The 14,717-nt window shown below is 54.4% G+C and overlaps 1 protein-coding gene across 2 annotated transcripts in view; it reads right to left on the bottom strand.

The window, feature by feature from the left end:
• Positions 1 to 14,717, bottom strand: part of KMO (kynurenine 3-monooxygenase) — a 514,165-nt gene that overhangs the window by 55,261 nt on the left and 444,187 nt on the right. The window lies entirely within an intron of this gene.

Genomic DNA, 14,717 nt, shown 5'->3' with positions numbered 1-14,717 from the left:
TTCCTCTTGTTTATCCTCCCATCCAGGACTGTCCCTGAGCCTTTGTTCCGCCATCTGTACATCATTCAGTAAGGTTTTACGTATTACCACCGCTTCCCCAATACCACGTCCTCGAATCATGACTTTAAATGCATCCCACTCGTTATGTTGGATAGTGGACATGTTGGTGTTGTGTTGAAAGTATTCCTCAATAGCATTACCTATGGTGGTTCTGAAGACCTGGTCTTCCAGTGTTTCCGGGCGGAGACGCCAGTTAGGGATGGTGGACCGAACCCGAACCCAGTTCAAAGACACTAGTAACAGGTTGTGATCAGAAGTCGTCCTTGCTAAGTACTCACTCAGCATGACCATCATATGTACATCAGGGGAGCAAAGGATAGCGTCCAACCGGACGTGCAACTCATGCATAGCTGAAAAATAAGAGTAGTCCCGTTCCCCCGGGTGATAACCCCGCCAAGTGTCAGTCAATCAACAGTGTCTTTGCCAGTCCCGTCGGGCTTCAGCAATTCCATGAGCGGGAGCGCCAGGAAGCGGAGGATGAGAGCGGTCCAGGTCTATGTCAGTGGTTCAATTGAAATCTCCCTCCAGGAGTATCGGGCCCGTTAATACCATTGCCAATTTCTGCGATAACTGTGCCAAGAAAGCAGGTTGTTCAATATTAGGAGCATATATGCTTCCTAATGTTATATCCCGGCCATCAAGCCGCCCTGTCACTACCGTGAATCGGCCTTCGGAATCGATAATCTGCCTAACACTTTGAAATGGCACCCCTGCCCGCACCCACACCAGGGTCCCTCTTGTATAGGCCGAATATGTGGTGTGAAACACCTGCCCCCTCCTAAGCTGTAGCGCCGCACCCTCTGACTTTGTCAAGCGGGTTCCTTGTAGCAGTGCAATTTGCACCCCTCTCCGAACCAGATAGGCATGAATTTTGTGTCGCCGGCCCATAGTGTGCATCCCCCGTACATTCCAGGACATCATTTTGATGTCTACGGAGGTACCCATGGCTCCAAGTCTAGATCCCTACTAAGCATGGGCGTAAAATCCGTTCCGCTCGTGGATTTTGCGGATTTTCGGCAAATTCGCAATCCGCGAACTCTCGCGAACTTGCCGAAAATTCGTAAAATCCGTGCGAAGCGGATTTTTTGCTTGGTCGCACTTGCCAACTAGAATACTATACAATTTCGCGGGAGTAAACACTTGCGAACACATAGATGCGGCGGGCAGCGACAATATCGCAATTGCGAGATTGCAAAATTTGCAATTTCGCACAAGAAATCCACCAGCAGGCAGCATAAACCTTGAAAATTATGATTTTTATCAGATTAACTCCTCAGGTTGACATTTGCCTGCACTTTTTCTTTGCAAGGAGTCCATTTTGGGGGGGGGGGGGGGGGGTGGGAGGAAGGAAGTGTCCCACAGTCTCCAACTTCCTGTTCCTGTCCAGCAGGCTCCTCCCAGTGCTTTCTTCATGTGCTGGTCACTTTGATTTGGATCTTGACCTGGAAGGATTACTTTTTGTGGATGCTGCTGGATATTTGGATTTTTGCAACACTGAAAGCACTCAGCAGGTGCAAAAGTTCAATCTTATCATTAGTAACCATTCCCTGTAGTGCTTCCTGAGGGGCCCCTTCAGAGTTCATTTGCCTACTTGCAACTATTCTATGACCCTGCTCTGACCCTCACAGCAGGCTCAGAGAATAGCTACAAGTATACAACAAAGGTCCTGTTAAAAAAATTACACTGCAACAGAAAGCAATTACAGACAAAACTGAAAGCACTCAGCAGGTACAAAAGTTCAATCTTATCATTAGTAACCATTCCCTGTAGTGCTTCCTGAGGGGCCCCCTCAGAGTTCAGTTGCCTACTTGCAACTATTCTATGACCCTGCTCCGACCCTCACAGCAGGCTCAGAGAATAGCTACAAGTAGGCCACAAAGGTCCTGTGAAAAAAAATTGCACTGCAACAGAAAGCAAATTACAGATAAGGAAGCAGGTGCCAGCCAGACTGGAAGTTTAAATTCAGTGACACATTAATCAACCCCAAACCAGAGAGTGGCAGTGATGTGCCAGAGGGTGGCATGGGTGTACCAGAGGGTGGCAGTGGTGAAACAGAGGGTGCTGTGAACCTGTGATGATGAACCAGACGTAGAAACAACATAGTCGCGGCCGTTGCGAGCCAACAAGTAAGTTCGCAATTGCGAACTGGTACACAACCCTCGCGAACTGGCAGAAATCCTTGCGAACACAAAAAAAACCAAAAAGTCCGCAAATTCGCGAGAGTTCGCGGATTGCGAATCCGTAAATACGCAAGTTCGCGGATTGCCAATTCGCAAAATCCGCCCATGCTTAATCCCTACCCCAGATGGCCCCCATGGCGACATGTCTGACCCCCCCATCCGCCCCTAACTTCCAGGACAGGTACACAAGAACAGGCCCCCATCCCCACAAAGATCTCCACACAAAGAACCAAAGAAAGAAGGTGGCGTATGACTCATAATTGTGTCGCCCCAGAGCACCCCCCGGCCCCCCGTTATAACTAAAGCACCCATCGGGGCCCCGCAACTCTTGTAGATTCTCCCTGCAGCACCTTAGTCGGGACCCTATGGCCCAGTGTCACTTCTGGCAGCTTATCATCATGTGCCTCCTATCCCCCTGCAGGCTGTTCACCAAAATAACCCATCTGCTATCTGTGGAGTAACATCCAGAAATTCAGTGTCAGAAAGACCCAGCACACTGCTCGATCCTAAGCTCTCCACCCTACCTCTCTCATTATCTGTGCCAGTGCTAGTCAGACTGACTTCACCCTGACTAATGTCTGGCACTGCCCGCACTGCTTGATCACGTTCCTGTTGACATTCAGCAGGGGAGATGGGTCTCTGCAACGGTGACGAATCGGACACCCGAGCCCGAGGAGAAGTAGATCTTGGTGAGCGTGTTCCAGCGTTGCCCAGGACTTCCAACCAGTCCCATGCAGCCTGTGGGGTAAGAAAGAAGTGCACGTCTGAGTCTGCAGTCACCCTGAGGCGGGCTGGGAACAGCATGGCATAAGAGAGATGCAGCTGATGCAACTTTCGCTTGACTGCCATGAAGCCCTTTGCCGCTGCACCTCCCGAGTGTAATCCGGGAAGATCATCACCCTACTATTCCCAATCTGTAGGTTCTGGTGTTCCCGGGCTCTCTGCAATATGAATTCTCTATCTCTGGCTCCCCGTCGACAAGAGGATCACCTTCAAGCTCCTCACCCACACACACAAAGCACTCCACAACACCGGACCAGCCTACATGAACAGCAGACTCAGCTTCTACACCCCCACCTGCCAGCTCCGCTCTGCCAGCCTTGCCCTCGCCGCTGTCCCCCGCATCCAACGAACAACCTCCTGCAGCAGATCCTTCTCCTACCTCGCTGCCAAGACCTGGAACACCCTCCCTACCCACCTACGGCAGACCCAAGACCTACTCGCCTTCAGAAGACTCCTCAAGACCTGTCTCTTTGAGCAGTAGCGGCACCCCCCCTCCCCTCAGCACCTTGAGATCCTTACGGGTAAGTAGTGGGCTTTACAAGTACTCTGATTGATTGATTGATTGATTGACTGTAATGCAGCATTCTCACCACCAAAGGGCGGGGTAGAGCCCCAGGTTTTGGCACACGAGCCGGAACCCTGTGTGCACGTTCCAACGCATAAAAGGATGACAAGCCTTCTGGTGCCACCTCAGTTTTCAGCAAGGTTTCCAAAAACTGAACAGCGTCAGACCCCTCCTCACGCTCCGGAACTCCTACGATACAGAGGTTATTTTGCCTTGAGCGCCCCTCACTGTCCTCAGCCCTCACCTCCAGCACTTTCACCCTATTCAAAACTTCTTTCAGTGAGGCTCGAAGATTGGCTAACGTGTCCGGTACATCTTAAATGAGTTTTCGGTGATCATCTTTCAATAGGGTGAGATCCGAGCCAATAGCGGCCATCCTCGCCTCCAGCGCCTCCCGCGAAGCGACAATGTTCTGCATAATATCTCCTAATGACATGTCTCCGGTTTGTCTAGACCCTCGCCCCCCAGTGGCAGTGTCTTTGCCATCCATATGTTGCTCTGTCTCCTCCATCCGCCGGACCTCAAAACCCCTTTTTCTGGACACTCTGCCCATCTTCAAGGCAGCGGGGAACAAAAGCCAATAATTTAAAGGGGGTGTAGTAGCCTCCTCCTCTCCAGCTAGGGGGCGTAGTATCTGTACTCCCACCAAGGCAGTGCCATCCAGCCCCACGCCAGAGACCCGTTGGGCCGCTGTTCTCTCCTCGCAGTTCCTCCAAGTGGATACCCCCAGAGTCTCAAGTTGACTGGGAGCAGGCCCTCCCGGAGCAACCACCTCCGTCGTTATATAGAAATACGACTGTTAAAAGCCATACTTGCCCTCTCTGCGTGTAGACAGGTCTCCTTGCTTGCCCCAGTGGTGCAGTGCATGCTCGGTCACACCCTCAGGACGCGCCCATGCATCTGGAGTTGTTGTTCCCTTCGCCCTTGCAGCACTCCGGCCCAGTTCCCCACTCTCCAAGGCACCGGGCCTCCACACTGCCAGCAGCGCAAACCTCAACGCCGGCCTACAAACCTAATCATCAGTCCGCACCCCCGCTTATCACACTGTTAAAAGGGGCTTAGATGCGGTCTGCGCAGTGTCCGCCAGCAGCCCCCGACACCATGTCACTTAGCACTCAATGGGCCCTACCGGTCCTCATGCGCTCTCTCCTCAGTGAAGCCTCAGGCAGCTCCAGACCATCCAGGGTCACTCATCATCCTGCAGGGTTCAGGGGTACACAATCCACCGCAGCGTCTCTCACCTGGCCAACCCTCCACTCCTCACTGAGAATACCACCGGGTGCCATCTGCTTAGCTGCACAGTTCAGTAATCACCTCCGTTCAGCAATGTTGGGCCTGTGCAGCGCTAGTCACAAGTGCGGGCTGCCTCCCCTCAGCGTGGATGATGTCCCGCTCTCCGTCATTTTGAGTCACAGCCGGCTGGCCAGGAATAGTGCAACCTCTCCCGCTGCCCGCAGCTGCAGTCAAACACCCATGGAAAGCACTTCCACCTCCCAGGCACTAGCACATTCAGGCAGTAACAGTCTCAGGGCACTCACTGTCTGCAGCCGCCGGTCTCTCCGTCTGGTGTCAGCTCTGCTGTGCAGGCTGCCATTTTAAGTCACGATCAGGCCGACTTCAGCATGAGGGAAAACCTCGTTTTTCTCACTCCTGCATCTGCAGCAGCTAACCCAACTCACCACAGCTCCATCATGTATACGGCCTCTCGCAACGCTAATTCCCGGGGTCCCGCACTTCTCCTCTGTGTCAGATCAATATAGCTCGAGGTCACTTCAGGACTCTGACCGCGTTGGGGGCCAGCCTGGAGCTGAACGGTCTCAGCGCGGCATAGACAGTCTCTCTCATGCCGCCATCTTGGGGTCAGGCAGCCTCGGACGGCCAGCCAGGAGATTCATGGACGCTCCCACTGTCCCTCAGCTTCCCCGAGCAGCGGATCCCTTGTCGAGTCGCACCCGTCACTCGGTCATCCAGATCCCCCCTAGGAGGCACTCCAGGGACACTTGACATCCCTAACTGCAGGCAGCAACTCCTCCGGCCCGGGCCGCCATTTTGGTTCACGTTCTGGCGGGCTGCAGCAGAGAAAAAAAATCCTGATTTTCTCTGTCGGCCTTCAATCCTGCAGCCTGAAAGTTCTTCCTGACGTGCACTGGATATTCCGCAACAGCCTGCGGTGTCAGGGCCCCTTATGGTATTTCAGGATTGCTTGCAGCGGAGGGCGGACATGGAGGAGCTCCGAGGTCCGCTCCTGATTACATGGGTGCTCAAGCTACGCCCCCCCTGATTGGTTATTCAATAATACTGTTTTAAAATTGTTAAGATTAATAAAATGAATACAAAATACGCCATGTTACTGCCCATCCTGCCTGATGAAATTATGAAAGGATGAGTAGTCTAGATTGATGTTCCCTTATTTGACCTTTAAGGTGAACTATATGTGGGTAGTTTTTTGTTCTCAAATTCTCTGGTGATAACACCATTATTGTTTATGTTATTCTCAAGCTATATACAGTTTTGCAAGGGCATTACTAGCCTCTTATTAGTTATTCTGTGTAATTGAGCTGACAGCCCTTGTTAGAGCTGGTGAATAGGTGTTTTTCTCTAACAAAAAGATGTTACATAGTCCAGATCTTGAAAAGTAGAATGCACAAGGGTTAACAATGTTAGGAATGACGCTTGTGTGATCCTCAGCAAACAGTTTGAAGGAAAATATTGCTTTATAGGAGTTTGTTTGTCACAACAGGCTTTTCTGAAGAAATTCATGTACCCACCATGTTGAGGTTTTGTAGTTATTTATGTAATAAGGATCCCTGTTAAATTAGCAGTTTTTAGATTTTCCTGCCGCGCCTAATACATGAGCGCATGGTCCCAAGCATAAAATGTAGTTGTTTTTACGTAAGAAAAATATTTTTTAAAGTGTTTGCAGTCCTGTACAAGTAGTGGAAGGTTCATTAGTAGACTTCCTTGGCTACTTGGGAGTGGGAGAAACAAATCAAATCGTGTAACGTTTTACTCTTGTCTGTTCACCAAAAAGTTCCTTTCATACTCGCTAATAGGTCCAGGTTTCTTTTTTTACTCTCAGATAGATGAAGTGGTACTTGGGTGCCCTGCTAATATATGGGGCGCCCCAAGACTAAAGAAGTTTTCTGAAATAGAATATCCTCTCTGTTGATAGATTATTTGTATGCCTTGTCTAAAGATCTTTTGTTCTGACCACCAATAGATATCTGCTGCCCTACAACCATTGCCAGAGGGGCCCGGACATCAGATCCAGCCTGGGGAGTCAGTGCCGATCCAGCTTGGAGTCGAGGTAAAGGGAACCAGCACAGGCATTGCTGGCAACTAGGACCACAGTGAAAGTAGAAGGCCAGAAGCACTGGGCCCATTAACACAGCGTGAAGTGTGTACACATGCCAGAGTCTTGGACGAAAGACGGGGTCACAAATCAGGACGGAGAATTCTTTGCATTGATCCAGTTTTTGATGCCCAGCTGAGAGAGTCACAGACTGATAAGGACGGCAAGGAGGCTTTTGCTTGAGGTGACCCCCTTTGACACATGGGTTGCTTCATCAGGCCTCTGAGTCCTGGTCCTCAAGTGAATGCAAATCTGCACCTCTGTTTGTTGCTCAAGAGGTGCCTGGGCATACTGCGTACAATCTTTGGCCCCAACAAAAGAGCAGTGTGCCAGTGGAGCAACACAGGAGTTAGGGAAGACCTTGAGTTCAGGGTACAGGTGCTGTGCCTTTGGTGCCTGTTAGATTAAAGTGAAGAATACTGGTGCACTGCCTGAGGCACTGGACAGGATCGTGGTTTTCTTCTTCAAACTGGGCCGTGATTGTTTTCCTGAGTTGCCAGTTGTGCAGCTCCACTGTGGGAGAAAACAATAAGAGCCTGCCTGTGAGGCTCAGACAGATACAGGGAGAAGACTTCCCTCTGGCTGGTTGGACAGCCTCTTCTATTCTTCAAGTACTTTTTAGCAATGTACTCCTTTGGTTGTCCCATTTTTTTTAAACAAATTTATTTTTATTTTTCACATGCATTCAAGTACAGCAGTGCATTAAACAAGTAGACTTAGCCCCAGTTCGTCAGTCGCCTCAAAGTTCGCGATGAGCCATTCTCTGGAGTGTAGTGCCATAAGTCCACGCAAGAGGGCATGAGTCCGGCCCAGTGCTCAACTGATTTTCAAAACCCCCGAACCCCGCCTCCCAACTCCCAACTGGACCCTCCCTAACCCCAACTATAGGACCCTCTGAGCTAGCCCCTCCCTCCCTCCCCCTGTTGTCCGGTGTGTTTTGCTGTGTAGGTGTGTGGTGTACGAGTATCTTTCATGGACCTTTCATGCCCCGTCTTTGGTTGGTTTGTGGAATTCAGCAACTAATCTAAGGACTTTGAGGTATTTTGGGCAGGTGAGCTCGTGAAATTCCTGTGACAGCAAGAAGATCAAGGGAGCCCAGGTTTCCCTAAAGATATCTGAAGTCTGTGTTAGGGATGCCTGTATCCGTTCCATTCCCAGTATGTACCATAGCCTGTGGAGCCATCCTGTGTGTGTGGGTGCCCGTGGAGTGCCCCATAATGAAAGGATATGTTGCGTTGCCGCCCCGATTGCTAGCCCTATCTGGCATCCCCGAACGGACTTGAGTGGAAAGGTGAGCTTGTTGGGTAGGCCAAGAATCGCGTACGCGGAGAAGCGGGGAATCTCCGTATCGAAACAGTCGTCTACATCTCGAAGTACCTCCTCCCAGTACTCCAATACCGCCGGGCATTCCCAGAGCAGGTGAAGCATGGTCCCTACGTGTGTCCGCAGCCTCTCCAACACAAGGGGTCCCGGCGAGGATTGCTTTTGTGTAGACGCTCTGGCGTTAAGTGCCAGTAATAAGCCACTTTAACCGCCGCTTCCCGACTGGCTACATTACGGGCCGTGTGATGTGCCCTATAGTAGATGTCCTGCCATTCTTTGTGTGAGAGCGTACGGCCTAGCTCCCTTTCCCACCGTTGCTGTCCCGCAGATTTAGCTGATGGCTGGGGGCGAGTCAACATCTTGTACAGTTCTGTAATCGCCCGTTTGTCCGAGGTTTTGGTAAGAAGCCATTTCTCGTATGGCTTAAGAGCGCGGCCTGTGTGTGGCATGACGTCCGTATTGGTGAGCCAATGCCGCAACTGAAAATATTGAAAGGTTTGCGGTTTATTGATGGAGTACCCATCTTGTGCAGCTTTCAGTGTCATAAAGCCCTGCGTGTCAAATAGGTGACCTGCCGAGCTGCATGTGGTCCGAGTCCATTGCAGGAAGGAGCCGGGGACCATGCCCGGTGGGAACGCCGGGTTTTCAAACAGTGGCGTCATTGGCGAGGGAAAGGACGTGAGATCTCTTGTCACCGCGACCGCGTCCCAAACCTGTAGAAGAGTCCGAGTGATGGGTGACTTTTTAATGTATGCTGGTCTATCCGTACGTGCCAAGAATGGAATCTTCCAGAGCGGCATCCCAGCCATGGCCCGATCTTGGAATAGCCAGCGCTTCTCAGACATTGGCCTGGACCACTCCAAAAGGTATCGCATCTGTGTAGCCTGAAAGTACCGCTGTAAGTCAGGGACCCCCAATCCCCCTTCTGCGGGGACGCGTGTGAGCAGGTCACGTCACATCCTAGGGCGTTTGCCAGCCCAGACGTATTGCTGTATCGCGTCTTGCAACTTCTTGATCATGCCTATCGGAGGGGTTATTGGGATGGTTTGAAACAAGTACAACACCTTCGGCAGCAGGGACATTTTGACCGCCGCCACCCGGCCCAGCCATGAGAGCCGTTGTTGTTTCCACCTCCGAATGTCCTCCTGGATGCGTGTGAGCAATTTAGTGTAGTTTAGCTCCACTGTTTGAGCCGTGCTGGGCGTCAGTTCAATCCCCAAATATGGGAGCGCAGTTTGTGTGGATAGCCCTCCTAGGTTTAACGAGCCCCTGTTAGCCTGGTAGGAGTTGCATCCCAGGGGAAGAATGACCGATTTGCTGACATTCATCTTAAAGCCCGACACCTCCCCAAATCGTTCCATCTCTTCCAGGAACGCCGGGATCGAGACTCTGGGATTGTCCACGGCGACCAGGATGTCGTCCGCGTACAGGCTTATCGTGTGTTCCTCGCCCCCAAATTTAATGCTGCCCGTGATGGCCCGATTGTCTCTCACGCGCTGGGCGAAAGGTTCTATATAGAGGGCTAACAGCAGGGGCGAGAGCGGGCAGCCTTGCCTCGTGCCCCGACGTATGGCGAACGGCGTGGAGCTCGTTCCGTTCACTTTCACCGCCGCCCGAGGGGATGTGTAGCAGCCGGCCACCCATGCCCTGAACCTCTCGCCCAGTCCGAATTTCGCTAACGTCCGGTCAAGATGGATCCAGTCAACCCGATCAAACGCCTTTTCAGCGTCGACGGAGAGGAGGGCCGCGTCCGTGGCGTTATAACATGCCTTATCTATCACGTGTAAGAGGCGCTCGGTGTTGTCTGCGCTTTGGCGTGTGGGGATAAAGCCCGCTTGGTCCGGCTCTATGATGCCGGGGAGACATGGGCCAAGGCGCGTTGCCAGGATCCCCGTGAAGAGTTTTAAGTCGAGATTGAGGAGGGAGATTGGCCGGTATGCTGCGCAGCGGGTCTTGTCCTTGCCTGGTTTCGGCAGTACGATGATGTCGGCCTCCAGCATCTCCGTCGAGATCGACCCGGGCCCCTGAAAGGAGTTGAATAGCTTTGTTAGCACCGGGGCCAGAAGGGGGCAGAAGGACTTATAGAAGCCCGCGGAGAAGCCGTCCGGGCCGGGCGCCTTAAGCGGCTTGAGGCGTGCAATGGTGGACTTCGTCCAATGGAATGGGAGCGTCTAGAGCCAGGGCATTAGCCTCATTGAGGGCTGTCACATTAGCTTCATCTAGGTATGCCATCCCCGTGGCAGCGTCCGCAGCGGGGTCAGCTGCGTAGAGCGTGGCATAGAATGTCTTAAATGCGTCCGCAATATGATCATCTTCCCGAAGGTCTCACCCCCCGTCCTCGCATATGAGTGGGAATTTAGCTCGGACGATTTTCGCCTTGAGCCTGTTGGCGAGTAGGCGACCCGTCCTGTCCCCCCCCACGTAGTATGTGTGTTTGAGGCGCAGTGCCGCATATTCCGCCCGGTCAAGATCCAGGCTCGCCAACTGTGCCCTGGCTGCTTTCAACTTGCGCCAGATTCTAGGTGCTCCGGTTCGGCTATGCGCCTGCTCCAGTTCTAGCACCTGTGCTGTCTACTCCTGGCGGCGTTCCTTCCTTTCCCTATTTTCTGCAGCCGAAATCGCAATCAGCTCCCCTCTATGGGGAGCGCCCCCCAGACCGATGTCATTGCCACCTCCCCTGTGTCGTTCTGGCTTAAGTAGTCCGTGATGCTCTGGCTTATCTGTTGCGTGACCCCTTCACGGGAGAGCAGGGTTTCCCGGAGCCGCCAACTACCTCTATGTGTACGTTGTCGTGGAACCTGTTGGTGTAGTAGTACTGCATCGTGATCAGATAGGGCTGCCCGGGTGACTTCCACATCCCGTACCATCGGGGTTAGCCCAGTGGAGCTGAGGAAATGGTCAATTCTGGCATATGTATGGTGCACATGAGAGTAGAAGGTATACCCTGGGGCTGTGTGGTGTACTTCCCTCCAGGTGTCCAGGAATCCCCGGTCGGTGAGCCAACGTTTCCCCTCAGTGGAGAGCGCCCCAGAGTCGCCAAACCTACGCCCGGACCGATCTCGTTCGTTATCCATGACCAAGTTTATGTCCCCCCCCCAATCAGTATGTGCCTCGAGCTAGCGCTCAGAACTTTGGACAGTGGCCCTTGGAGAAACGCCTCCTGTTTTGTGTTAGGGGCGTAGACGGATCCCACTATGAGTGACAAGTTCCCAATGTGAATCGTGTGGGCTAGGAGCCTACCCTTGATCTCCGCCACTTTGTCCCCCACCCAGCCTTTGAAGTGTTTAGCAAATAGCAGGGCAACCCCTGCCTTTTTCTCAGTGGTGAAGGAGTAAAGCTGGGTCGGAAACACCCTGGACCTCATGCGGTGCCAGTCCTTAGCTGAAAGATGTGTCTCCTGTAGGAGGCACACTACCGCACCAGAGTGTTCCAGGTATGAGAGCACCGCCCTCCTCTTAATCGGGTTGTTTAGCCCTTTCACATTAAGGGTAAGAATCTGTATAGGTTCTTCAGCCATGAGGAGGTCTATAACCACCCACTCCCTTCCAAAGGTCTAAAGGAAGATCACTCGCCCCTTCTGAACTCGTTGCCGTGGCGAGTGGAACACACCTGGACATACCCCTTGAGCCCCCCTCCATCCCGCATCCTCCCCTCCCTCCCCCACCCCCCCATTCCAAACAGGGAACCCCAACTGATGAACATTGTCCCAGGCCTCTGTACCGTCAGTCCAGACCTGTGGTGGATGAGCAAACGTGTGGGTTATGTGGCAGTGGCGGCTCAAGACCCCCCGTCCCGCCCCCCCACCGTGTCGCCACAACTTCGCTGATTACGACCATCGCTGCATTCTTTCAGAGTTCGGCGCCAGTGTCTTTGGAGACCACATGAATCGCTGCGGCCTGTTCTTGCGCCATCGTCTCCGGGTTCGGCTTGAGGCTCTTCTTAGGGGGCCGACCTCGTCTCACCTTCTGCCAGCCGTCGCCATTCGCTTGTGGGGATTTAGCTGAAGCCCCGGACAACCGCCCTCCCTCGGCGTCGTCCGGTTGGTTTTCCTCGAGTGGGATGCCCAGCAGGGTGCAGGTGTCTCGTAAAGATCGCAGTTGGTGGAGGGCCCCATTCCACTTGAAGATCAGTCGGAACGGGAGTCCCCAGGAGTATGGGACCTCCTCTTTGAGAAGAAAGTTGGTAGCTATCTTGAACGCTCTCCGCTTTTGTAGGGTGATCGCCGATAAATCCTGGAATAAGTCCACTGCATGGCATTGAAAGCGAAGGGGCTGTTTGAGCCTTGCTGCCTTCAGAATGCGTTCTTTGAGGGGGTAGTCGGGCAAGAAGGCCAGGATGTCCGGCGGGGGACCTTGAGCTCGGCGAGCTGGGCCCACCCTATGGGCTCTATCTATACGGATCTCAAAGTCCTCGTCTTCGTCAAGCACTGCCCGAAATAGGATTTGTAGGTATCCCGCCATGTCGTCCCCCTCGGCCTTGGGTGGCACATTCCGAACCCGAATGTTATTGCGCCTCGAGCGGTTCTCCAGGTCTTCTGTGTGAGATTGGAGGTCCGTTTGCTGCTCATTAAGCCTGATAATTTCCTGCCGCAAGAGTTATACCTCCTCGCTTCTGGCCTGTTCCGTGAGCTCATTCACGGCTACCCGCTCTCCAAGGTCGTCGACATCCCGCCGGAGTTCTTTATAGTCCCCCGCCATTTCTTGTCGGAGGGTTTGGAAGTCTTCCTTAAGGGAGGTGAAGAGGGCCTCCATGAACGCTTTGGTCACCGGGGCCTCCCCGCCGTCGTGCTCCTTCCCTTTCGGAGGGGGCGCCTGAGCTGGTTTGTCAGGGCTTTTGTCGGTCTTAACAGTTCCTTTGGCCAGCATCTCATGTATAGTGCGGTTCCCTTTGCGGTTGGAGGACGCCATCCTTCTCCTGTCTGCCAGCCTGGGCGCCTCCTGGGCGAGCCCTTTCCTGTGGCCTGATCGCAGTCAGACCGTGACGGCCGCGTGTGGGGCGGAGGAGGTGCGATGTGTCGGGATGGTGTTGCGGTTCTGTGGGGGCCGTGTGTCCCTAGGCCTGGATCCTGGAGTGCGCCGTCGCGCGATGCCCTGCAGCGGCTTACTCCGTCGCGTTGCGGCCCTTGGTCTCTGCCCAACACCGGGGGCCCGTGCTATGCCCCCTGAGCCGCTACCTGCGGCCGGGTCTCTCTGCGCCTCGGGTGCCGCTGGTGGAGCGCCAAGACCCACGAGAGTGAGGCCCTAGGCGCGTTGATCAGTCTGCAGGCGCCTTCCAGGGTCTCGAGCACTGCCCCCTGAATTCTGTGGCGTGCACCACGGCCCCGGCGGCTCCCCCATCTTCCTTTCTTGATTCGGGGCCCGGTGGGCTGTGGGGGTGCGCAATCTGTGCCCGCGGCGGTGGGGCCACTCGTTTTGACGCAGGCGGGGCCCGGTTCTCCATGCAAGGGCTTGCCCAGCACCCCGGGTCTCACTAGTCCGCCATGGGGTTGCCTCTCCTGTGCCCTCGTGTAAGCGGCACCACTGCTCTTGGATGGGGCCTAGTTGTGCCCGGCCTCGTGGTGCCCCGTTCGGTGGGTGATGGTGATTAGTGGGTGAGCCCCCCGGGCGGCGACCCCCGTGTAGCTGACCTCCTCACCTGGCTGATCAGCCTGTTCGCTCCGCACCTCCGGCGAGTAGGCCCAAGCCGGGGCCTCGAGTGGATGTGGGCGCCGCAACTAGGGTCCGCAGTCGGATTGCGCCAGGTGTCTCTCCGGGGCCGCCGCACCCTCCGGGGAAGCCTCCGATGTAGTAGCACAGCCGCTCGGTTGTAGCGCGGCGCCTGGTGCCCCCTCCTCTGCAGGAGCCAAGTTGCAGCTCACCCGGCCTATCAGCTCTTCTGCGCCGTACCCCGGCGGGCAGGCCCAAGCTGAGGCCTCTGTTGACTCTGGGTGCCGGCTCCGTGGGCGCCTCACTCCGCGGGCCGTCCCTCGGGGGCCCGCAGTCCAAAGTTGACAGGTGTCGCTCCGGGGCCGCTGCACCCGTTGAGGAGGCCTCCGGTGCAGCAGCGCAGCCCCCCGGAGGTACCGCTGGGCCCAGGCGCTCTTTTTTGTCGCGGGCGCCGGGTTGTAGCTTTTCGCGCCTCTGGTCCGTCTCGGCCGGCGCTCTCAGTGTGCGGCTCCCTTCTCCGCCTCCGAGCTCTGTCCGGGCCCCTGGTCGACCCGCTGCTGCCCCGCTAGCCTCAGGCTGTTGGTAATGGGGTTTTGTGGCGATTGGGTCCGCTTTGAGGACCGGTCGGGGGATCGGGATCGGGGAGCCTCCTCTGGACACGTCCTATCGAGCCGCCATCTTAGCCACGCCCATCGGTTGTCCCATTTTTGAGGAGGAGCAGCCCTTTGCAGTTCCTCATTCTAATTCCCATGGCCCCTTTGATAAATCCTACTCTGCCCTCCTCCTGAACAGATCATTGGTACCTTAGC

Source organism: Lissotriton helveticus, chromosome 6 (genome assembly GCF_964261635.1).
Source record: "Lissotriton helveticus chromosome 6, aLisHel1.1, whole genome shotgun sequence".
Lineage (NCBI taxonomy): Eukaryota > Metazoa > Chordata > Amphibia > Caudata > Salamandridae > Lissotriton > Lissotriton helveticus.
This window is presented reverse-complemented; position numbering and strand designations above follow the sequence as displayed.